The sequence below is a fragment of the Sinohyriopsis cumingii genome, chromosome 8 (genome assembly GCF_028554795.1).
Source record: "Sinohyriopsis cumingii isolate HCF-2022 chromosome 8, ASM2855479v2, whole genome shotgun sequence".
Lineage (NCBI taxonomy): Eukaryota > Metazoa > Mollusca > Bivalvia > Unionida > Unionidae > Sinohyriopsis > Sinohyriopsis cumingii.
In genome coordinates, this window is record NC_142968.1 from 8,311,997 (window position 1) to 8,338,249 (window position 26,253).

At 34.4% G+C, this 26,253-nt stretch overlaps 1 protein-coding gene across 7 annotated transcripts in view; it reads right to left on the reverse strand.

Moving 5' to 3' along the window:
- Positions 1–9,051: 9,051 nt before the first annotated feature.
- Positions 9,052–26,253, reverse strand: part of LOC149792939 (uncharacterized) — a 78,948-nt gene continuing 61,746 nt past the window's right edge. For all 7 annotated transcript variants that reach the window (XM_089966787.1, XM_089966788.1, XM_089966789.1 and 4 more), the window contains one exon: positions 9,052–17,456. The gene's annotated coding sequence lies outside the window, so the exon portion shown is untranslated. The remainder of the gene's footprint in view (positions 17,457–26,253) is intronic.

The following is a 26,253-nucleotide window of genomic DNA, read 5'->3' on the forward strand; positions in this document are numbered from 1 at the left end:
TGTACCATTGCTGATTACTGCTTTCAGATCTAGTAATAAACACATTCATATTGCAGGTATAAGTTCTAATCTAGAAAGCTGAATTATGACACATAAGGCGTACCGTAACTTTCATGATTACATGTGATTGAATTCCCAACCCCATAAACCTCGTGTGTCAGACATGATGAAAAGTTAAGGCCTGACTTCAACCAAAGTACTGAATCAGCGGAGATCATATTTCACAGATATAAACAATGGAATGTACTCCACCAGTTACGAGCATATACCTTATTCTGGATTACCCGTTTAAAATGCAATATCTCAGTTGTAAAACCAAAACCACTCGTTTAGTTGATCGAAAATTGACTTGCATTGTCGTATTTAGTCTCTCAGCTCTCCATGTTTTCAAAATTAAGGTATGAAATGGAAAATTGAAACAAACGACTACAAAATAAAGAAAGAACAGAATTAAAAATGCCTCCTTTTTGCATCTCACCAAACCCGGGTCTTCCATTGCTTATTTGGTTGTGAAAGTCTCTGGAACGAGAGAGAGAGAGAGAGAGAGAGAGAGAGAGAGAGAGAGAGAGAGACGGAGAGATAGGTGATGGAAGGTGATATTAGAAAAAGAAAAAAAAAAGAAATTTAAATAGACCTGACGGTTGGATGCAATGATAAATAATACATACGGGTAACTAACCGTGCGATGATAACTAATACATACGGGTAACTGACAGTGCAATGATAACTATTATATATGGGTAACTGACCGTGCAATGTTGTACTATCTTTATTGAAACCACTTTTGCATTTCAACGGTATCTTATTAAATTTTTTATAATATGAACGAAAACAAAACTGAATGAAAAGATAGCAATTTCAGATCAGATTTACAATACCTGCAGTAGTGCATTTTTAGAAGACATGCTTGTTACAGCTGTGAAGAGCAAACATTGTCAGGCAATACACATGCTTTTCTGGTCAATCCTAAACCGAACGAAAATATAAGTATTTGCATTTCCACGGGGCATAAATAAATAAATATATTATCTGGTATATTCGATTTGCAACTCGTTACATATTATATTTCCAATAAACGAGACTTCAGAAAATTTCCTTCCCTTTTGATAAATTACTTATTCATCTCTTAGTATAGCAAAGATACATCGCGTGTGGTATAAACCTTTATTTGTACGTATTATTTGTCGCATGTTGTGTCTTATCCTTAATATGGATAGATAATCTGCATCAACCTGCTCGAATCCATTTATCTAACCACTCCTTTGGCGATGGGCCAGGTGTGATAATATAATGATTCTGCATTTTAATGATAAATCGAGTTCAAAGTAACCACTGCACGTAAAAGATCAATAAAGAAGTATGTAAATTTATTAATAAACATATGCCACTGCAGAATAACAAACGATAACACAAGGAATATAAAATGAAAATCAAACATAGAGGCATATTTCAATTAGACTTTCAAAAATATTCAGCTATTTGAGCGCACATACGGAACACGTATTATTACATACTTTCTAAATTCTGCAATCAGATGCAGACATTTAACATTACGAAAGCTCGCTTCACTCTGATACTGTTTATATTTCATAGTTTACTATAGCCAACCTTGGATGCCTCTGATTTAAACTCCATACCAATCATATTGGCCTAAGAGTTTTCTTTCGATATTCATGTTTGCCTATGTGATATTACATTGACCAGCACATGTCATGAAAAAGAAAAACATGTTACAAGAATCCATTTTCTAATTATATTATTTGATGTTTAGTAAAGGTGTCCACGTATGAAACACGGATAATAGCTGAAAAAGTATATGTGGCTCCAACCAGAGAACTAAGTCGCATAAAACATGGTCAAACACTAACCAGACCACCTCTAAAGACAGTTCACTGCCCATCATTTATTCAGATTCTTTTCAACGTTTGACACAAATTACATTTTATTAGCTGACCGCTACAGTGGTTTAAGTGGTTAGAGCGTCCGCCTCGGATGGAGAAGATCGCGGATTCGAGCCCCGGCCGAGACACACCAACGACTTATTTTTAAAATGGTACCAGCAATGACTTCGTTTGGCGCTCAGCATTATGAGGTTAGTGTTAGGACTGGTTCACCTGTTATCAGGATAATTTTACTGGGTGGAACAAGCTGCTACATATCTACAGCGTGTTGCCCAGGTGTCAGACACTATAAACTGATATATTGCACACACTGCACACATTGTAACGATATGAATCAATTTATTAAAGCTACGTTAAAACTATTTTTTAAAAATTAAGAAAACACACAGATACACACACGGTTTTGAGCTAGTTTTATAGATGACATGTGATGTGGATAAAAACGTTAATTGACTTGGATAAAATTCATTTTAATCAATACGTTTAACAGGAGCCCATTCTTATTTTAACTGTGTATTTGTAAAATTCCAGAACGTTGCACACGTTTTCAATATATTAGACACTCTAAAACACCAAATATTTCTTTCATTTCTCTACGTAACAATTGCAATTGACAGTCCATGTCAAAACAATCTTTGGTGTATTGAGTACGTCTATATATATATATATATATATATATATCTTTATTTCTTCATTTAAAGAGCACCAGTATAATCTGCTGTGTGATTGTATAGCAACATAACATTTTAGCTTTCTATATTTTGTCTTAATGTGGTTAGCTCTCCGATTAACTCTTAAATGTGTTCATATACTATATCAGTAACAGGATGACACTGGGATGTACTGAATCCTGCGCAAACACGTGAGGGAGATGTCTGTTTCTATTGCAAATAAATGATGAATCAATCTGACACCCTAATCATGTGCACAAAGTTCAACGCTGGATATAGACAAATGATATCGTTCCTACCCTAAGTGAATACAATCAAAACATCTAACTTAAACAAAACAATCACAAATGATCCTTAATAACATTATATGGAACGTATATATATATATATATATATATATATATATATATATATATATATATATACAAGACTACAAGTCATATGGCGAATAACAATCCTTTGAAGTGCACTGGATCCAGCAAGGGATCATGTGTGTCATGGATTGATTAAGATAAATGCAATTAACTGACAACGAACAGTGCGAAACTAGTATCTAACTAGCCTGAAGGCTTTCAACACTTTAATGAGTCTTTCTAAAAAATAAATACAAAACATAGACATGACAAACAAATAAAACAGAAAAAAAACGATTATGTTTGTAAAACTTTACATGGTTGTTTCTACAGGAATTAAACCTTTACCTGTATTATGTTTCAACTAGTTCATTTCAACTTGTTGCTGATACTGGAAAATATTTCTTTTGACCTACAAATCGATAAACCATAACGATATCTGTTATTTTATGTAAATTTATCTAAGCGGAAATGATATCCCGGATATTTCTTTATTATAATAGTCAATATAGGATATTAAGCAAATTTAGATAATTATTTAAAAGAAAATGTGTCGGCTGCAAAAGATAATTTTATTTGTGCGTTGCTTTTTCTTACTTTACTGTTATTGTTTAATTTTGATCTCTCGTGTAAACTCTCAAACCTGTAATCTAATTTATCTCCATTCTAAGCTTTGAAAATGTTAACAGTATGATTGAACGTAAATATTTCATTTTATGTACATTTTAAGTGCGTTTTAATAAAAATTTGACACACATATAATACTTCTGAATAACCAAAGATCGCAAAGTTATCATTACAATTCGTATTCTAGAACTGTACCCAATTCAGTAAACTGGCCAATGACAGCAAAAGTGATTTTTTATGTGTCAGTGATTAAACAAGTGTTGCAAATTAAAGGTCATAGGATGTCACTAATATTGCTTGCAATTAAATTAATTAAGGATGTGTTAATTAAGCACGGGACTAAATAGACTGTGATAATATGGTTAGACAGAATAACAACAATGATTCCTTTAAGTCTGGGGAAGATTTTCGTCAACATCCTCAAAGTCGTTCAGCCGAGACAACGCCAAAATTTACGATACGTTATCATGTTTCATTACAAGGTCTGCAAGATTAGCGGAATATAAACGCAAGATATTGACACATGATATTGTATTAAAATAAATCGTCACTTTGAGAGGACCCCAGTTTCATTTTTTTAAAATAAAGTTTATGAATGTTATTTATGACTAGTATAATACACAAGCCCGGCATCAGGATGTGCGGGGCCCAAGGCAGCATGCTGGTCCCAAGACAGCTAGCGATGAGCGCGAGGCCCCAAGCAAAAAAATTGCATTTCGGATATGCGCGGGGCCCAAGTCGATTGCCTCATTCGCCTTGACCTGGGTCCGGGCCTGATAATACACAAGAATAATGATAAAGTTTACTTAAATCTAGCAAGAGCAATACCATACTAAAATGTATATATGAAGACTACATTTTTACTGCCTGGACCCAGCTTTCACAACTTTTTTCAGTTTTAGTAGTTGTATTATTTCTCGATAAGCTAACTTTTTGGGAGAACGGTGAATTAGTTACTAAAATAAATTCACGTTTAAATCGGCAGTGTAAGATAAATAGGTTGAGATTATTTTATTTGAGCTGCATACAGAACAATGCCATTATCTCATATGAAATCGGGATTCTACTTCTTTAAATGAAATTTTGAACTGATCTGTGTACCTTGCAAACAGTGAAAAATATAAAAATATAAATTGTTTCATTTTCATACAGATGAAAAGGTTTAAACTTAAGAAATAAGCCAATAGCTACAGACTTCTAATGTAAATTGAAAATGTCACATTTAATCCTAAGAGATAGCTTAATAATAGTTCACATATCCCGAATCAGCCTGAAATTATGTCCAAAATAAGCCTGAAATTTGGTCCCAGTCAACGCACAATTTAGTCTGAATCAGCCCCGGTCTGAAATGACTCTTGGTCGCAGTCAGTCCCGAACTTGATCTGAATTATCCGCGAGGTATAATAGCAACTCATTTCTGGCGATCAGACTCGTACGATCAGCCTCAGCTAGATTTGTCTCGCGAGTTCTCGTACTGGGTGGGGGACCGATCATTCTAGCTTAGTAATCTGCATAGATAAGAAGCTTCTTTTGAGGTAACTAATATACATAATGCACCGCCGAACGTACTAAGGGAACGGAAGAATAATAATAAGAAGAATGCATTTGTAACAATGAGGAAAAGTTATTTACAACTAACCAAACATGACACAACAAGAAACATATATTGAATTACCACTTAACATTACTTTTTTCATGTAACCTTACATCAATAGCAGTATGTATCATGATATCACAATTTTCTTTACATTTAATTAGTAAATTAAAATAATTAAATGACATTAATAATTAAAATACTGACATATATCAAGAATGCTGACTTTAAAAAAGCTATGTTCAAAAATCAAATTTAAAATTATTTACAATAAATTTGAAATTTAATATTGACATTCATTTAAACTTGCACAATTTTAACAATTTTAAATAGTAGACTGAAGGCAAAAAGCGTTGACTTACTGGTTTGCGATTTGTCTCACAAGATAACATTCAATGATAACAAAAGAGTACGTATTAACACTGCATTTCTCATTAATAAGTCCTAAAACAATATTTATTATTTTGTACATGGTGAGGTAATTGTAATTAAAACGTCGCATGAAGAAACAGCGTGGGAACTTTATAAGTTGCAAACATGTAACATGTCTAATTAAGGTGAGTGAAGACATTTATATAATATTTAGTATCACTTGTTTATAAATCAAATTATTATGCTTTAAACATGAAACAATTATTCCTCTTTTTAATTCACTTTAATTGAATTTGTTTGCTTTTGATGAAAGGAATAATTAAAATCACTTGTTATGATTAAATACCCTTAATTTATTTGTAGTATAAATTATATTATTATTATTATTATTATTATGATTGTACTTAGATTTTATTTTGTTTACTGTTACAATTATTAAAGTACTATTTGAAATTAGACAGCCATTGGTGGCGTTATCAATTTTCGTGATTGGTTGAATTGCAAGGTTATTTCGCTAGTAGTTTTATTATTATTATTATTATTATTATTATATCATTTTAACCGTATCTATGAATTCTTTGTACGTTTATATTTTTTTATAGACATGTTTTTAAATTAGAATTGAAATTAAACGATACATTATATGTCGGTCTCTCTGAACACCACAGGACACCCCAAGCCACACCACTACACCCCAACACACCCCAAGACTCTCAAAGAACACCCTAATATTACATATATTGGCACCAAAGCTATCAAAAACGTACTAAGAAGCGAAACGAAAAGCAAACACACATACATACATACATTGTTACCATCAGTGATTAATAGTACTGGTTGATGTCCCCATTTCCAATAACCTACGGAAACTAACTCTTATGCATCAAATATCTTTAATATTATTGCCTTATTTAATGGCTATGCACCATACTTCTCTCATTTATTTTGTTATAAACTGTTTATATACAAATTTTCATTTTAAATCGTGCATCAACAGTTTTGACAGAGACGTTTAGAATCCATGACCAAAGAGTGTTACAAGCTCCACGCGAGTGATTTCCCTTGATGTTATGTAGCCGTGCAGGAAAGTCGCTCTGTAATTCCTTTCGATTTTACATCCATGTCATGCTTGATATATCAGATGTAATTTATCTAAACTGTCTGATTATACAGGCCATTTAATGAATGGCGTAGTCACATAGACAATTATCAACAATAACTCTTTTAATTCTCTGAATGAATTACTCTGTCTCAATAGCGAATCAAGAGGACATGCCAATAATATTACCAAAATTACAGACTGATTAAAAGATGAAAAACGATGAAACACACATAACTGGTTTATTTTAGAAGTTTTTAATGTTCTCGCAAGCATAGTATTAGAATATAAAAGGAAGAGTTTCATCGTTTTAAATTTATTTAATATAGCAAGTTTCGAGCTGAAATCAAAAAAAAGATATGAGCTATCGCATTTACATTTATTTTTACCAAAGTAACTTTCCAATGTTTCCATAAAGAAATTATAAAATTAACTTTTTGTAAATCAGGTCATTATCAACACTATCAAAAAGCAAATGCATATTTATTGACTATTGAGTTCCCTAGCAAATTGTGCTTTCTTCGCATTATATTTACAAAACAAATTGCATAAAGAGTTATTGACGAGTAAAACGATAGTACAACGTATCAAAGAGTTATTGATGAGTAAAACGATAGTACAACGTATCAGAGTTGTCGGAAACAGTACAAACGAACATCCGATATATATTGATCCTGTCCTTCTGTATACAGACAGTAATAATGTTCTGTTAATTTACATACCTAAAAATCCCTTTATTTCACACAATATATATATATATATATATATATATATATATATATATATATATATATATATATATATATATATATATATATCACGAGGGAAGACAATTATGCCTTTCTTGCTTTTGATTGTTTTGTATGCATAACCAAAATTTGACTTAATTCTTTGCACAGGTATAACTATTGCTGGTTTCGCTCTTTCAAATGTATCACTTCTCCAAACTTCAACTGGCTTCCATACATATTTTTAAGTGACTCATCTAATTATGCAAACCAAATAACTTTTGCTGTTAAATGCAAACTAAATTTCCTATCCAAAAACACATTGTGTAATAAACGTTTTTCAATCCGACCTGGCCGTGGGGTCAAATCAACTGTATTATAACCAACAATCTTACCATCTCCATCAGACCAATGAGCCAGTATCGCTGATGATCTATAACTCTAACCCAATATACTACTATATCTTTCAGTTGATGCCACTAAAACACTTGTGTGTTCATTAGTACTTTCAAGACTGGACTATTGTAACTCATTTCTGTCTGGTTCACCTCAATATCTGCTCCAGAAACTTCAAAAAGTTCAATACACAGCTGCTCGGATCATACTTAGAGTACCACAATCAGAGCTCACCTCCCCCTGCTCTGTACCCTACACTGGCTATCCATTCGATCCAGAATCAAACACACAATTTGTTCTCTGTGCTACGTTTCACTGTCGAACTCTTGTCCAACATACCTATCCGACCTCACCCATGTGCACACACCAGCAAGATACTTATGCTCCTCTTCTGACAATCATATACTCATTATTCCCATTATGAAAACAAAGTCATATGGACAGAGTTCTTTTGCATACCAGGGCCCATCAACGTGGAATGAATTGCCCACTGAACTTAGACACAAAGACACAGTGATCACATTCAAGAGGGCTCTCAAAACTCAATTAATTGGACTGCAAGAACAAACTTAAAGACCTAATAATGGTTTCTACCTTAAATATTCTCAGCATGTCTGTAATGTTTTCTAATTTCACGGTGTTTGTTTTTTTAATCATATCATTGTTCTTTTATCTTATAGGTGTTGTCTAGTGTTGTACTGCGCTTAGAGCTTCTAAAGATTAGGCGCTATACAAAGTCCTCATTATTATTATTATTATTATTATCACACACACACACACACACACACACACACACACACACACACAAAGTTGGCCCACATGGGGAAACTACTTTGCTTTCATTTGACCAGTATTCAAGGAATTCTGAAAAGACATTGAAATAATGAAACAATTTTTAAAGTGACATAATATAGTTCTTTATGCATGGACATCGATGATCCAGGGTCACCTAGATGATTTGGAGAAAATAAAACCATTTGATGAATTTGTGAAGGCCAGAAGAGAAGGTGATTGTGCAAACAATAAGATCATTAACATGGATGAAATTCCAGTGTGTTTTGATCTCATTCCTCGATGGACTGTCAATAAAATGGTGGTTGAACGTGTAAGAAATAGCATGACTGGTGCAGATCTTAAATAAAATGACCTTAGTCCATGCAGCTTCCGCTTAAGGAGAATAGTTGTCTCCAACAATAAATTTTCACTATGACAAAGCTGAAAAGACATTCATGCACTCAATGAATTGATCATCTGTGTGCAGGAGAAGGGTTGGGCTAATGAGATGATTCTGCAATAGATTAAACAAAGTACACAGTTTTATATGTTTATTTAATAAAAATTTAAGCCGGAGTGCATTTCCGACATTTAATTTTCAAATGATTTAAAATGTGCCCACAACTTAAGACTGGGAAATAACATATGTGTCTCAGAACAATACTGTGCACAAAAATGTACAGTTAGAATTGATTTATGGTGTCTCAACATAGACGGTATATATAACTTTTTATGAATAAGAAACTTTTGATTGAGTTGCATAGCTAAATGTAAGTGAAATTGCCATAATGCTTCCATGCTCTTACATACAAAAATTAATATTATTGTCACTGTATGAATTGTTTGCTAGTCATTTAAGGAGTGATATATTTATTTCAAGATCTTTAGATTATTATTTGGCAGCATACAATTGATTTTGTAACACTCTTTGATGCAGTTCACTAAGCTCTATAACTGTTACAAATTTCACCAAAATGTTTCCAAAAGTGAAAAAACAATTGCTGCAATTATACTGCAGAAAAACGTTTTTCCTTTTCTTGATGAGATCCACACTAAAATCTATTAGCATAAAAATTCATAATAGTAACATTTCATCTGAAATGTTAATTGCCATAACTTTTTCCATTTATTATGATATTTTTAAAAAGAAAACCGTTCTGGAATGATTTGAAAAAAAAAAACTCTTTTAAATTGATTAATTCGTTCACTGAAATTCAGAAAAAAGAAATTCATTTTCTGTTTTTTAAATAAAACCATTCCTACTTCGTTCACATTATTTTCACCCATCCATTCCTCCTTTCTGGGAAATACATACTAAATATATGTTATGGTTTTAACCGAGATAAGTAAATCCCAGTCCAAGGGTTACATTATGTGTCTCCCCACAAGGCTTGCCTAGCGGGGAGACATATAATGTAACCCTGCAACTGGGATTTCCTTGTCTCGATCCAAACCCCAATGTAGATTATTTTTCTCACCCAATATTTTCATTTAAAGTAAAAAGAACTTTTCAATAGTGTACTATATAGTTCATGTGCAAATGTTTACATGTGGTTCATTAATACAAACATGTTAATGAGGGGTGTGGTGTGACCATTGCATCCTAAGTACACAGTTTATACTCATGAGCAAAGAAAAGAAACCAATATAAAACGTCACATAGTAATGTGGTATTATCACATTTAATATATGGATGGTATATGAAATAGACAATAAATAATTAATATTTATTACAAGAAATTTTCATTTTCATCAGTTTCAATTTTGAAAACATATTGTAAATAATAAAACGTTAATGGCTACTCAGCTCTAATGTACTCTTGTTATACTTAGTACAAGCTGTAACGAAGAGTAACATCTTGCTTTAGATTATTCATGGGTAATTAGAGATCTGTATCACTATGGTATATAACTCCTTTTCTTTGGAGGAGGTGAAACTGTTTGTAACATACCTGTGTTGTCCTTAGTATTAATTGTAAAATTACCCCTATGTATAAAAGACCCTCCAAAACTCTCAAGTCCACGGATTCTTTGAAAATGTATTCTTCTGTGTTGGAAATATGGCAAGTGATACAGTAAATTTGCTTATGGATTAATGATTCCTTCTGGCTGGTAAGTGCATTATTTGTCATTAAATATTGTAGGTTTATCTTTCAGATCCAGTGATGAATGTCATTCTCATGATTGAGAGGAACAAGGTTATGCTCCATTGAAATCCACGTACCTGCTACAGATTGCAGATTTACACAGAGAATGCGACCTCTGCTATGTCTGTCAGAGCACAAGCAGCATTGTTGAGTTTTCAACACCACAGATTTTCAAGAATCACCAAAATATTAGTACTAAACATGTTATTTGTATTGCTAATTCAATATACAGTAATACTGAAAGGGATGTACATTTCTGACCACACTTTCAGTTGTTCCCATGATTTCACTCTTAACAATGCAATACTGGTTTACTCATGTTATAATGTTGCTCTATTGCAAGAGCAATTAATAGAGCTCCATTTTTCATTATTGTTTACCTTTCTTGTTTAGCAAAGACATCTGCTCCAACTGTATTTTACATGACTGTGTTATTGAGTTTCAGCTTGGTAAAAAAGTAAGGGAAATGTAAAAACGTATTACAGATTGAGTTTGATTGCACATTAAACTTAAATGATGGCAGCCAGATTAAGGACTATTCCATTAAACATACATGGGACTCAGGAAGACACTTTTAACGTGGGATACTAACCCAATGATACAGTTTAGAATTGTCTTATCATTTTAATATGAAATCTGTGAAATCAAAGTACATATATATTTTTTAAACTGTCTTCACTGAGTAATATGTATGTTTAAATGGAACAGCCCTAAAAGCAAAGCTTACAAATATTGAACATATAGTGAATAAGCTAAATTTGAAAGAATCTTGGGGGGTGGAGGAGGGGCAGAGCTCCACTATTTAAATAATTTGATTATCATATATGCATGCTTTATATCTTGTAGTTGTGTCAATAATTGGCTTATGCACTAAATATGTATATATGTTCATACATATATGAAACATAAACAGGCATCAAGCCGTGGGAAATACTTTTGTCCAAAGAGTATTCACATAAAATATTTTTGGTGGCTATATGGGTAGAAAGTAGTTGTCTATGACACGAAACAGTGGGTAGTGGATGTGTTCCTCCTGTCAAGTAACAAAGTGAACACTGTGTACAGGCATGATATAATGTTGCCTTTGCAACAGCAAACTAATTTTGGATACCATAAATTTCATTTATTGATTTTATAGAAAAATGACATTCCAATGACCAACGTTTCATGGTGAAAATTTAGTCTGATGAATTGCCCAGAAAAAATTGTTATTTTGGTAACAAAAATCCATTGTGTATAAAACATTTACACTGTTGTTTCATAATTTAGTTACCTAGTTTAACATGTTTTGAAATGTATATATTTTCTGTATTCAGTCCAAACATTGTCATTGAGATTTTCTAATCGTTGACTGCAGGTCATTTGCAATCGCAAATTGTACAGTTCTTTAATGTAAGCGTACAGTATACGTGTTAAGTGTTTCGATTTAACTTTTTAAATAATGGTACAATGTACCGCTGCAAACAAAAAACGTGTGTGCAGATTAAAATTATTGAGATACAGTCATTGTAAGTTTAAATATTCTTTTCAGTAATTATACAGTATTTGGCTTTTAATTGCTTTATAGACGTTAAGTCTCTACACAGTAATGCAGTGAAAGTTACACTGAGTGTTTGCAAATGAACAATTGAGGAATTAAGCTTACAAAAGTTATACCCAATAGAATTGCAGAAGCTGTATTCCAATTGTACGATTAGAAATATTTAAAATTGGCTTTGTGTCACAGCCACCATTATATGACTTCCCTGGACACTATGAAAGGCTTTTTCCCAGCCTACAAATACATGCCATATCTGTCCTTTAGGTCTACAACAGTGATTTATATGAATGGCAAGTTGTACTGCATTCTTCATAATTTGCTACCATTTCATTCAATATTAAGGTCAACTCCATGTGTGTTTTAATTGATGTAACATATCTAATGGGAAAATGTTGCCATAAAGGTCCACATGATTCAGGAAAGACAGATTCTTGAATATTTATTACTACATCTGCGTAAAACATTAATATTTAGCTGGGACACATGCGGCCAAAGTTCAGTCCCATCAGTATTTGCATTGACTTAAAGCAGACGGCTCACATCTTTCCTTCAAAACACGTATTACACTAAATGGTGAGCTACCATTGTACTAATAATGACATTAGTGGTTAAGCAGAGAAGAGGTTTTGAAAGGATACATAAATCATCTTCCAATAATAAAAATCTCTTTGAATCTAAATAGACTTTTAACATAAACAAGATGACAATTAGTTCCATTAAGATCTTGTTAAATACAAAAAATTACATTATATACAAAACAAGATAACAGTGTAACAAGTAAAAGACATGTACAATGCAGAGCAGGAAGGTAAGTAGTATACACAAGAACTACTACTACAAATAATAATAATACTTGAAATCCAAGTATTAGTATAGTCTAGATAAATGTATCAATGGAAAATACCACATACTGAGACAAAAATGCTTATGTAAAAGAATATAGGTGAAAAATGGATCAAGTGGATTCACTGCAGAAAATGTGAGCACACACACTACAGCAAAATTTGCCAGAAAAGCACTGGAAACCAATTGGCCCAAAAATGTACTGATGTATGAAGAATACCAGATCGGTATCACGTGACCCTTCACATAAACAACAGAACACATTGTTAATGCATAACAATTAGAATATAAATTTTTAAGAACTGATTTATGCTGAACATTCTTCTTTGTTGCCCATTCAGTCATGGTTTACATTATTCTGACGGAAACGTGTTTCATTCATAAATTTCTTCAAGCTTTACCTCTCCTTTTTCCGTTTAGCATATTTGTGTTTATATAGCGAAACCGGTTGGAGCAACCACCAGTTTGAAATGGCTAAAATGAAGCTGGACCTCTCATACTTACTTCTTGAACAAATATCGTGTACCGAATAACATTATAATTATTATTAGTATTATTAATTTTCTTTTTCATATTTGTTCCATAAGACGACATTAGTAGTCATAATAGCGGGTTTGGATTTTTATTCCTTTTCTAGATCACAGCCTTTATCCCCCATGACTTTTTCTTAATAAACAAGCAAACTACAGTTTGTGTGTGTGTGATTTGGATTTTTAACGTTGATTTGTACTCTACTTTTATTGTCTCTAAATCAGCACCCTTACTGTTTCTTAATTGTGCTCAAAGTTGTCAGTTATTTTCTATCTCCTCCTGCGCTGTCTCGAATTAGGATGCGCTAATTATTTCATCCTCGATTTCAACCGATTATAATTTACTAATCATGTGGAGACTTTGTTCCACTATTTGGCAATTGCTGTCACAAAGGATTAAAGAATGGTCCATATACTGAATTCTAATGAATAACAAATCATCTTGGAAGGCGAGATTCAGCAGAAAGAAAGAGTGCAGGTCTCTCAAGGCAGTTTTACCATGTTGTATTAAACTATATAACTATCCCTAGCAACACAATTTCTTGAAAGCATTGACTTTCATGATGTTATGGACATTTCTACAATTCTAAGTTGCTTACAACAATTACTGGCAATAAACAAAAGCAATGTAATATAATCAGGATTTAATTATGAGTTCATGTCATAATATGTGGTCAAAACCACTAAAAAATGCATAAGGTATCTTTGTTAGTAATAATGATGGCAGGTTAGTTATAAGAGATATGTACCTAGTTTCCCTTAAAACCCTCAGCTACTTTCTAACAATGTATGTATGTGTCATACTAATTTGAAGTGACATTTTTTTTAACACATTAACAATTAACTGATGTGACTTTACGTTACTCTGAAAATAGCAATCATAGTTAAACAGAAATACGAATTACATATGTCTTCTTATAGCATGCACAATGAAATTAATACAACAGTTAAATTCTACAAATTAATATTAAGACCTATGGAAATCATTAAAATCAAGCTCTCAATATTTTAGATATTTTTCTTGAAGACTTCCAAAAGATATCATGCATATAACTGATATGGGCAACACATTCTAAAACATTAAAAATACATCCAAAATATTAAAATTACATTTAAAGTTGGATTGGAATTTGGAAATTCTGCGTGGCTAAGTGAGGTTGACCACGGGCCTATAATTTTCATCAGGCATGTTACAATACATCCACTTGCAGACAATTATTGCCTTCTGACATTAACTGGCACAATGTTGACACAGTAGTACAATATTCTAGTTTGTAATGGTATGCATTTATTACCTTTATTTATCAAAGTTATTTTACCTGTCAGAAAACTACAGAATTAAGAAATAATTTCATTCCACTTTAAATCAATTTCAACTAAAACTTTCTCTTCGTTAATGTTTTTAATTTTTTGCAAAAATTTATAAGTTTCTCAGAAACTGAATGCTACTTAGATGAGTTTATTATCATAATTTAATTTTTGCATCGTGCATAACCTTGTTAATTTGATCCGACCAAATCTTAATATTTCTTATCTCGGAATCCCAAACAGCTTCTACAGTAAATATGTCAACTTATTAATAGCATTATCTACAAATTACTATAGTCTTTATTTTTATGCTTCGTCCATAGAGGAAATTCATTTATGAAAAAAAAAAGTTCAAAGAACATAAAATGGACTCCAGGGAAAAATCCATATTTAATTTACACTGAGCTCGACTGAAAATTTGTTATAACTCTTGGATGGGAACCAGATTATATTAGTGCATCATAAGGTAGGTAGAGGCAGAATGGATTGACTTTATATATGAAACAAATTGTTCAGTGTCAACTTATTTTTCTTTGGTTTTCATAATTTAGTCATCATATCATATTTTATCATTTAGTGAACATAATCCTAATTAATGTTATTTAAGATACCAGTTTTTCTAGTAAAACATGTTTCTACTTTAAATATGTTACCCAACCAGAACCTTAGGATAACCACTACTACTTCACAAATCTACCCACCCACTCCGATACTAGCCAGTTGAGTTTCCTAGAAGCTGTCTCAGATATCTTACTGAACCGGAGATGTTATCTCCATGGCAAGTGGATGTACCTCCCTCCGCCTTTAACTTATTCTCCTAAGGTATATTGCTTAGCTAACATATTTAAAGAAGAAACAAATTTTTCGTAATAAAATGTTTCTTCAAGAATACTTACCCAATCATAATGCATATACTCTCCCATTTTTCCTGCAGTTACATCCATAGAGAGCATGCCTTCTTCTCCAGTATAATTTGAGAGGTTCATGGTTGTTGCTATCAATCGTTATATCCAAAAGGAGATCACTCCACCTGACCACCATCTAGTTTGGCTGACAACTTTAAGCTCCCTTTATATAAAAGTAGTATCTGAGAGGGAGGGTTTGCAAAGTTGTAGTAGTAGTTTTCCTAAGGTATTATGACTGGAGTAATGTATTTAAAGAAACAAAACTTAAGTAGAAGCATTTCACAAAACACAAATATCATTTCTTCTTGACGTTCTTAGTAATGCCATAATAATTACAGGTCTTCTTCTTGGAATCATGGCTATGTCTTTGTGAACATCATATGGTAGGTATAGTTCAAAGGGTTAATATTTTACATGTAAAGCAAAGAGATAAATTTCTAATTATTTTCTTTGCAGTTCATTATTTTGGTTTTAAAGAAATAATAATCAAAATTTGTCATGTTTCAAATTATTTGTTTTTGCGATAGCATAGGTAAGGAATGGATATTTTATACTGTCAAATGTTGTTATTTTGATAAATTATGGTCAACATCACAACAGTCTATTTTTCCTTCCTTTATAAAAATACAGCAAATAACACATTACAGGCAGGGCAGGCTGCAGCATACCAGAAGACAGTTAATACATATTTGTTGTCAGACAAAGATGAGCCCGCTGGAATTGAAAAAAATAATAATGATTGCCAACTAGGAAAAAGAGTATTCATAGGTGTTTTTGCTCTCTTACTTTATTTTTTTAGCAAATTTTAACAGCTGATTTAAATTGACCTATTGATCATTTTAACAGCTGCCTAATCAGACAGCAAGAGACAAAAACTCTCCAATAACATACATGTACATAAAACAAGCAGAAAACAAGGTCAGAGGTTTCTTTAACATTGTCATGATTTAAAACAACAATTCAAGATAACCTCTAATGAACTTTCTACTGACATTATAAGCCATTGCAACAAGCATGATTTATATTAGATACAAACACAGCATAATATATATATATATATATATATATATATATATATATATATATATATATATATATACACAATTGGATCAAACACACAGTGCATATCTTGAAACAAGAACAAGCAAAGAAATTAAAATGACACTGATGACAAGTGAAGTTAATATCTTCATAAATTAAAAACAATTTAGGATAATTAAAAAAAATTAATTTTTTTTCTTGGTAACTATTTAAATTTACATTAAGTGCAGAAGTACTAAATTGGGACTAAAAAGCGTTGCTTAGAAAGAAGCTAAAAGTAAGGCAATTGATAGTTCATAAGGACAGATAAACAACAAACGCTAACACAAACGTTAGCCGTTATCATGGTGGGGGTGGTATTATTTACAGATATTAGATTTAGTCTTTACCATTTCATCACAGAATTAAGGATCCAAATCAATAATAATTTAATTGCTCTTAAAAGTGATTTGACAGCTCATTCCACAGAATGGCAGTGGCATATGTAAAAGATATTTTGCCAAATGTTGATTCCTGATATACAGTACATCAGTAAAATTTATATTTGCTGTTGTTACACTTTCTAATTCTTGAGTTATACATCATCCCCTTTTCTCCTAAACGTGTTGTCTTCTTCTTGTGGGTTTTCTGTAAAAAAAATGAAATATTGAAAGGAATCAAAGAGTATGCCTTAAATGGGTAATTAAAATTCAAACAAAATCAAATTTCCAATTACTGATAAACTGATAATTTCATCATGGTCAAAAATGTCAATCCAAAAATAAGTCAATGTGTTAACAAAGTAAAACTACAGAAAACAGTTTTGAATTTTCAGGATGGTTAGAAATGATTAAATATATGTCAATACATATATTAAGAACTAAAACCATTTGTGTTTAAATTTATATTCAGGTTGTGTTGGAGAATAAAGGCAAACTACTTTGGACAAACAGTGCATTTTATTTTCATGATGTTTACAAAGAAGTCAACTTTATCAGAAACTCATTACTACAAGTGTACAAAACTTATAAAACATGACTTCCTTTAAGTGAATGATGCTCAACTGACCCAAACAATTTTAAGGGAATCAATGGCAATACCATTTCTTCTGTACTTTCGTTTCTGTAACTGCTGAGTAATACAACCAAATCATATATTGTTAAGACGTTCCATCATACCAAATTTGTTAAGAAAAATATTTTGTAATATGGTCCTAGTTACATGTTCACAGGTGCAGCAAAGTATTCTTTGTCATGTTGTATATTTATATTAATAATGCCTGTGATCATGTGACTGAAAATTTGTTTAAGCTGGGCAAGACAAGTTAGTTTTAATTTCAAGTAGCATAAAATAAGCAACTTCTCTTTGATTCTGTTAGCAAGGTCAGTTGACTTCAGTTTTTGAAGTTTGTTGATATGGATTATTATATGTGTGATCAGAAATATTTCTGGAAGAATTAAAAGATTATTTAATTATGGTTCGATTACTAACGAGGTCAATCAGCATAAAACAGGGTCCGCGTGAAGTGTCAAATTTTGAATTACAGAAAATTTAAAGTTGAATGCAGTGAGCAATTAATGTCTTATCGTAGTTAAGCCAGAAAAGTCTTTGTGAAGGGTCAATTCGTCTGTTCTTCATTCATCTCCCCCCCTCCCCGCATGTCATTGTAAACTTCAGGATTCCGACCCAGTGAAATTGACCGGGGTATCTTAACACAGTCCTTGGGAAGTAAACATTTGAGCTACCAATCCTAACTGCTTGGTAGAAGCCTATCTCCACTTATCATATTTTCAAAGGGAAATTGTCATGCACTGTCATACACATAGTTTGAGCTGTCTAAATCTGATGAAAGGAATTATTTCTTTGGGAAAGATTCGGGACCACCGCCTAAGATTGCATAGAATAAATTAGGCATACACTTTAGAGCAATCTGACTTTAAAGTGATGACCCTAGTTGAAATTCTTTAGTCTGAACATTTCCTAGAAAAGGAAACTTAGTCTCAACTCCGTGGAAACATAAAAGTGGTTAATGCTTTCCTCGTGAAACAAGGAAGGGACCAGGTGGTCATCGTGTAAAAAGAAATGAATGTTTAGTGCTAGACATCCACTTATTGAATTCATGGGAATGTGTTGATGCTAGAGTTATTATGCAATTTACCTTATAATTTTACAGTTATTAGTTCATTGGCAGAATTGATTGCATGTGATCCAAATGTTCATATGTGTAGGATTTCATATGATTATATGAAATAACTTCCTTTGTTGTTAGGACCATACAGATCACCGTGAGTTCCATTTCTTTTGATTTCATGCAATAGTAATCGAACATGTAGAATCATATCTAAAATAATATGGTAATATTTGGTAGACGTTCACGTGGTAATTTAAGGCCTGCCCCTGGAAAGTCAGGTCAATGTCCTACTGTACTAAGTCAGAATTTACACGGTGTGTGGATAGCAACATGCTCTGAATAACATTAAGTGAATTGTATGTGCCTCTATATAGAAGGTATACGGAATTATGAGGTAAATTTGTCCCTTAAGAAACAGTTTCGGAGAGGAAGACAATACAGTATAAAGACAGGAGTACGGGGAAAAGAAAGAAAGAAGGAGGAGGTCAGAATAAAAGGACCAGGAAGTCCATGAAGAGGCAGAACGTAGAGTTTAGGAATGATGAACTAGGATACGTTGACACACGGTCAAAGTGAATGAAGGTGATGCAATCGATTGTGGACATTGCACTCTTTTCACCTCTCATTATGATGATGTAATAAATTCAAATTGGACGCACCAGTTAAATTCTACTTAGACAGTCTAACTTGAAGTGTAATTGCCGTTTTAATTTGTTCTGAGTAAATTTATTATTTTAATGTCAAAAGGGGGTTTGTATTGTTTATTTCTTCCCAGTATTCTAGCTCAGTTCTCTGTTGAAATTCCATTCTTCTTTCACTCCTGCCTAGCTATAATATCGAGGGAGGTCATCCTTTGGATAATGCCAGCCAAACCCAATTAACCACCCTTCTTACTAAGAGGGAGACGTTACAAAGTGGAGTCTATCGTCTGGGATCATTTTGAAAGGTGTGAGTGACAGAGGCTGAGTAGGATATTGGATAGAAATTAGAGTACCATAGCAGTGTTAAATTTGGTTATTGGTTAAGCAAAATATTGCAAGAGTGAATCTAGTCAATATCTATGCATTATGCAGTTTGTGCATGCCATTGCTTGATATTTATATAATGTATGTTATGACATTGTAAGAAATTATGATTCCGTACCTGAATTGCTTTGATAGCGTGGTCATTGTCTGAATTAAAAGTAATTCAGAAAGAAATATTGCCTTTAGTTAAACTTGTGAGAAGAGATAATTAAGGAAGTCCTGAAGAAGCAATTGCACATTGTTGGTGTGAGCAAGCTGAATTTAGAGAGGAATTCAGAATCTGGTACTGCCAAACGCTGTTAGGTTGCATTAGTGTAATTGAAGTAAGACTGTAAGTTATGACTTTATTTGGATTAGAATACGGGTAAGTATTCTTAACTCATTTGGCCCCGATCCCGTCTGTAGGCGTGAATTGTTTACTGCATTCAATGGCTGATCCCATCTTCAGGCGTGATGAATGTGTTAGATACAATGTCTCTGATTGGTTAGAAATGGTTTATTCCAAGAACTAAACAACTATTAAACCAATCAGAAATGATTTTACTTTCATTTGTGGAAATTTGCATTGTTTAGAACCAAAGGGCTACTGTTTGAGAGCGGTTTAACAACACATGTTCTGATCATGAAAAATTGTAAATGATGGCGGATGGTTTTTGATGAGAGCAAAAATGTTGAGTTTCTCGGGTTTGATCTTGAAAATATTGAACAAGCTGAGGAAAGATATATTCGGCAGTTGGATATTTTGTGAGATTTAGATTCGGACATAGACATTTCTGAGATTGAATCGTCCGAAGATGAGGATGATGACAGCGATGATGATAGAGTTCTTGCGGATAAACATTGCACATAATTTTGTAAATACTGTATAAATAAGTTGTGAAAGACCTGGACAAATAGGGAAAAAATATAACACTGTGTAGACAAATTCATTTGAAATAAGTGGTGAAAATTTTGTGGATTTTCAAACAGGTAAAAACTCTGAGGCACAAGCAGCTAGACACAGTAGCGGAGATACTGAAAACAGTGCTGGGGCCGAATGAGTTAAGGAAGCTGTTTCTTGTAAGGCAGTTAGAGTTAATAGATACTTAAGATAAGTAAACTGGTTGGTGACACAGTCGAGTATACTAGAATGGCAACTGATAGGCAGTTGGTCAGAGAGTTTAAATCTCTTGGTAGAGATGAATTAGGTTATGAAGGGGACCTAATAAGCGGAATTTGTAGAGCAGAGTCTCAGAGAATAACAGTCGGCAGAAAGGGAAAGAATCAAACAAGCAGAGGAGAGAGAAATTAGTAGACAAGCCGAAGAAAAAGAAAGAGAAAGAGAAAGAGAAATCAAGTTAGCCAGATTCCAGGCTGAAGAAAGAGCCATGGAGAGAGAACATATGTCAGCCATGGAAAGACAAAAGATCGAAGCGGAATCTAGGAGGGGTGAAGAACTGAATGAACATTCAGAACCCACATGCAAAGGATCAGAGGACAGACGTATCATCCAGATAACAATGCCGATCTTTAATGACAGAGACAAAATCATCGATAACTTTTTAACTCAGTTTGAGAAGTTAGGTTTAATCCACCATATAACCAAATACCAGTGGGTCGTTAATATCTCTGCATTTTTGCAAGGAGCTGCTAATGATGTATATCATAATATGGCACAGACTGAAGTAGATGATTATGACGCTCTCAAGAAAGCACTATTAAAGCACTACGAGCTGTCGGCTGAAAGTTTTTGCAAACTTTTCAGAGAGTTGTCTAAGTGAACAACGGAGATGCGTAATTTCATCATCGAGTACACATGCTTTTTGATAAATGGATTAAAATGGTATATGATAAGAACTCGAAAGAACATGTCCTCAGTACGTATCGGAAAGACCTGATCGTAATCTTAGCGGAGCATGATTTCGCTACCTTAGAAGATATCAGTATGATGGCAGAGTGATATGAGTGCATACTCTCATCCAACCACCTGGGGTGGCAGGGATCGACCCAGCACCTCTGACCTTGGAAGAGCTAACGGTCTGACACCTCATAAGTGGAATGGTCAAAATGGTGGGAAGCCAGGGGCTGATAATCCCAGCTGTGATCAGTTCCATGGCCCAGGAAAGACCCAAGGGGTAGATAAGGGTATCCCTACTAAGAAAGCTGAAGTAGTATGCTATGGCTGCAACAAAGCTGGCCATATCCTCAAAAGCTGTAGGAAATATCGTCCCACGATAAACACAGTGACATCAGGCATTGGTAGAAGATGTAAATCACTAGAATAGTCTAATACAGCAACAGCTACGGTAAATGGAGAGAAGGCTACCGTGTTGTATGAAACCGGATGTAGTTATCCAGCCTTGGTGGATAGCAAATTTGTCAAATCTGCAGATTATAAGGTGAGACAGTGGAAGTCCAATTTGCTAATAGGACTAAAGATTCTCTCCCAGTTGTTTACATTGACCTTGATTCGCCATATGTGAAAGGATGAATTCAAGCAGTGTGCTTGTCCGGATTGTCGCACGACGTAATCCTATAACGTGTACACCCATACACGTGGGGTCCATAGAGACAAGGTCTATGAAGTAAAGGTCAGGGTCGAAGCCGCCGAACCCCTCGACTTCGCCCATAAATAATTCACTACCTGGTGAATTAAGGAGACTTCAAGAGGAAGATTCTACCCTTAACAGGATACGTTGCAAAGGAGGAGTCCGTGCGGAACTTGCCAGACGGTGAGGTAAAGTTCATGCTGAAATGGGGTATCTGTATAGATACGCCTGTAAGGGACTCGAGAGGTATAAGCAAGTGATTGTAACTCGATCCAAGAGAGAAGAAGTGCTTAGGCTAGCACATGAGAGTTTACTTGGTAGTCACATGAGAGTAGGAAAGACAAGAGATAGGTTAGTGAGGGAATTCTACTGGCCAGGTGTGTATGGGGATATAAGGAGGTTTTGTCTGTCATGTGGCAAGTGTCAGCGGGTGGCACTAAGACCTCACATCGCCCAGTGCCAATAGGAACCAGCCCTGATTGATGAACCTTTCTCGAGGGTGGCAATGGACTTGATAGGTCCGATAAAGCCTGCATCGGAAAGTGGTAATCGATATATGTTAATGATGTCGATTATGCTACCCGATATCTGGAGGCCATTGCGTTAAAGAACATTGATTCAGTTACGGTGGCTGAGGCTTTGTTAGGAGTTTGGTCAAGAGTTGGTGTACCTGAAGAGATACTAACCAACCAAGGGATGAAGTTTGTTAGCCAGGTGATGGAAGAAGTGAACCGGTTACTTTCCATTAGGCACCTGACTACTATGCCATATCAACCACAGTTCAATGGTTTAGAAGAGCATTTCAATGGGACGTTGAAGCAAGCTCTGAAGAAGTTGTGCGAAGGTAGACCCAAGGACTGGGATCGATACCTTCCCATGATACTTTTCGTGTACTGCAAAGTACTCCAAGCTAGTCCAGGATTTTAACCATTCAAACTAGTTTATGGGAGGACAGTGAGAGGACCCATGGCTGTATTGAAACAATTGTGGACAGCTGAAAAGGCATTTGAGCAAGTACAAACAACATATCAGTATGTTGCTGATCTCCATAACAACCTGGAGGAAGTTTGCAACTTGGTCCAGAAGAATCTCTGTGATGCACGGGGACGTCAAGCCAAGTACTACAACAAGAAGGTGAAGGAATGGATGTTTGAAGTGGGTGACAAAATGTTGTTGTTGTTACAACTGGAGCACAACAAACTCCAAGTATCCTAGAGAGTAACGTTCGTTGTAACGGAAAAGAAGGGTGGACAGAACTACCGTATCTGGGTAAGAGATAAAGAGAAGTCATACCACGTTAACCTTCTTAAATGCTATCATGAAAGGGAGACACCCACTGAGTTTGTGGTTGCTACAGTTGTGACTGAAGAACCTGATGACAACTGAGCAGTGGTGGAAGTACTTCCTAGTTGTCCTTTGACAAGGGATGAAACCTACGTCGACGTTGTCCTTTAAGTCAGAACAGCGTGAGGAGGTGGAGGAGATACTCCATGACAGAAAGACCAGGAATGACAGATTTGGAAGAGTTCAGTTTGAAGCTGCTGCAAGAAATACTTGTGAAACTGAAACCCTATCCACTAATTCATGCGAAGTTATAAACTGTACAGGACAAAATTAGAACTATGCTTGACTTAGGGGTCATCAAACCAGCTGAATCTGCGTTTAGTTCACCAGTTGTTTTAGTCCAGAAGAAGGCTCCGACGAAAGTTATTTGAACAGGCGCTTATGAGAGAGCATTTCAGATGTTGAAGGATAGGTTGACGTCAGACGCCATAGTGAGACTACCGGACTTGACAAAGGACTTTTACTTACATACCAATGCTTCTGACAGGGGTCTTGGTGCCGTTTTGCTGCAGGAACATGATGGGAACTTATTTCTGGTTGTTTATGGCAGCACAAAGTTATCGCCAGTACAGCGTAATTATTCTGTTACCGAAAGGGAATGCCTAGCGATTATCTTTGGAATCTCTAAATTTCATCATATGTAAAATAATATGGTAATATTTGGTAACGTTTATGTGGTAATTTAAGACCTGCCACTGGAAACCATGGTCAATGGCCTACCATACTAAGTCAGAATTTACACGGTGTGTGCATAGCAACATGCTCTGAATAACACTAAGTGAATTGTATGTGCCTCTATATAGAAGGCATACGGAATTATGGGGTAAATTTGCCTTTTAAGGAACAGATTGAGAGAGGAAGACGAGAGAGTCCGAAGACAGGAGTACAGGGAAAAGAAAGTAAGAAGGAGGAGGTCAGAATAAAAGGATCAGGAAGTCCATGAAGGGGCAGAATCTAGAGTTTAGGAAGGATGATCTAGGATACATTGATATACGGTCAAAGTGAATGAAGGTGATGCAATTGATCGTGGACATTGCACTCTTTTCACCTCTCGTTATGATAATTTAATAAATCTAAATTGGACACACTAGTTAAATTCTACTTAGATAATCCAACTTGAAGTGTAATTGCCGTTTTAATTTGTTCTGATTAAATTTGTTATTTTCTTGTCATAAGGGTGCTCATATTGTTTATTTCTTCCCAGTATTCTCGCTCAGTTCTCTGCTGAAATTACATTTTTCTTCACTCCCACCGGGCTATAATATCAAGGGAGGACATCTTCTGGATAACGCCAGCCAAACCCAATTAACCAACCCTCGTGCTAAGAGGGCGATGTTGTTGTTGTTGTTGTTGTTGAGTTTAACACCATTTTGCAGCACACGCTAGGCTATACATGACGGCCAGTATTAATGGTGGAGGAAGAACCTGGGAAAACGTCAGAAAGAACCACCGACCCACGAGAAGCTAATGGCAAGCTTTCTCACATACCCACATTGGCTAAATCTGAGACTTGAACCAGCGCATGTGAGATGGCAGTGATCCGTAACAGAGAGTGCTTTAGACCACTCGGCCACTCGGGGCCTCTAAGAGGGCGACATTACTGTCTGTTTGTCTTAGGCATTTAAAATTTGTCGAGATGCCTACACATTGTTATTGTTATGAGTTTAATGCCATTTTTTAGCATCATCTCCCAGTGGTAACATCCTAGAATCAATGCAACCTGATATAAATATCACACAAAATTCCAAGATTGATGGAAACGGGAATATCAGTGGTTCGTATGCATGCTGCTCTTCCCATAAAGCTGCTTTTAAAAGCTGCTAGAGTGGCAAGAACGTTAAGCATATTAAATCATATTCAACATGACAAAAAAATACATCATAACGAAATCCATCTTTGTGGAATCTGCATCAAATGAGAGAAATATATACGCTATAGGCTATGAAATTGTTTGCCAAAACTTTATAGCCAAACATAATCTCCCATTTACAGTAGCAGATCATTTTTTTAGATCTAGTCAAAATAATGTTGGAAACTGCATGCAAGTTCTCAAACAGTGATCTCTTACCTATTTAGTACATGCCCCTAACCCCTTTGTCTTTCTTTTATCTTTTCTTTTCTGTTTTTTGTTGGTGAAAATACACTGATGTTTCTTGAGGATGCCTCTTTCCTCATGAAACTAAATGGTTTACTTCTAAAATTGGTTTAGGCAAGGAAATATATCCTTAACATCATATAGTTATATCCAATCTATGACCCAACAGACATCATAACAAGTTTACTTGTGAAAAGCCCATGCTGATAATTCCATTCAGGAGTAGTGATGGAAACAGTTTCAAGATGGTTGCCATGCAACAGGTCATCAACTCTTTCATTTAAGGCATACACGGTGTCATAACTATTTTAGTGAAAACCTC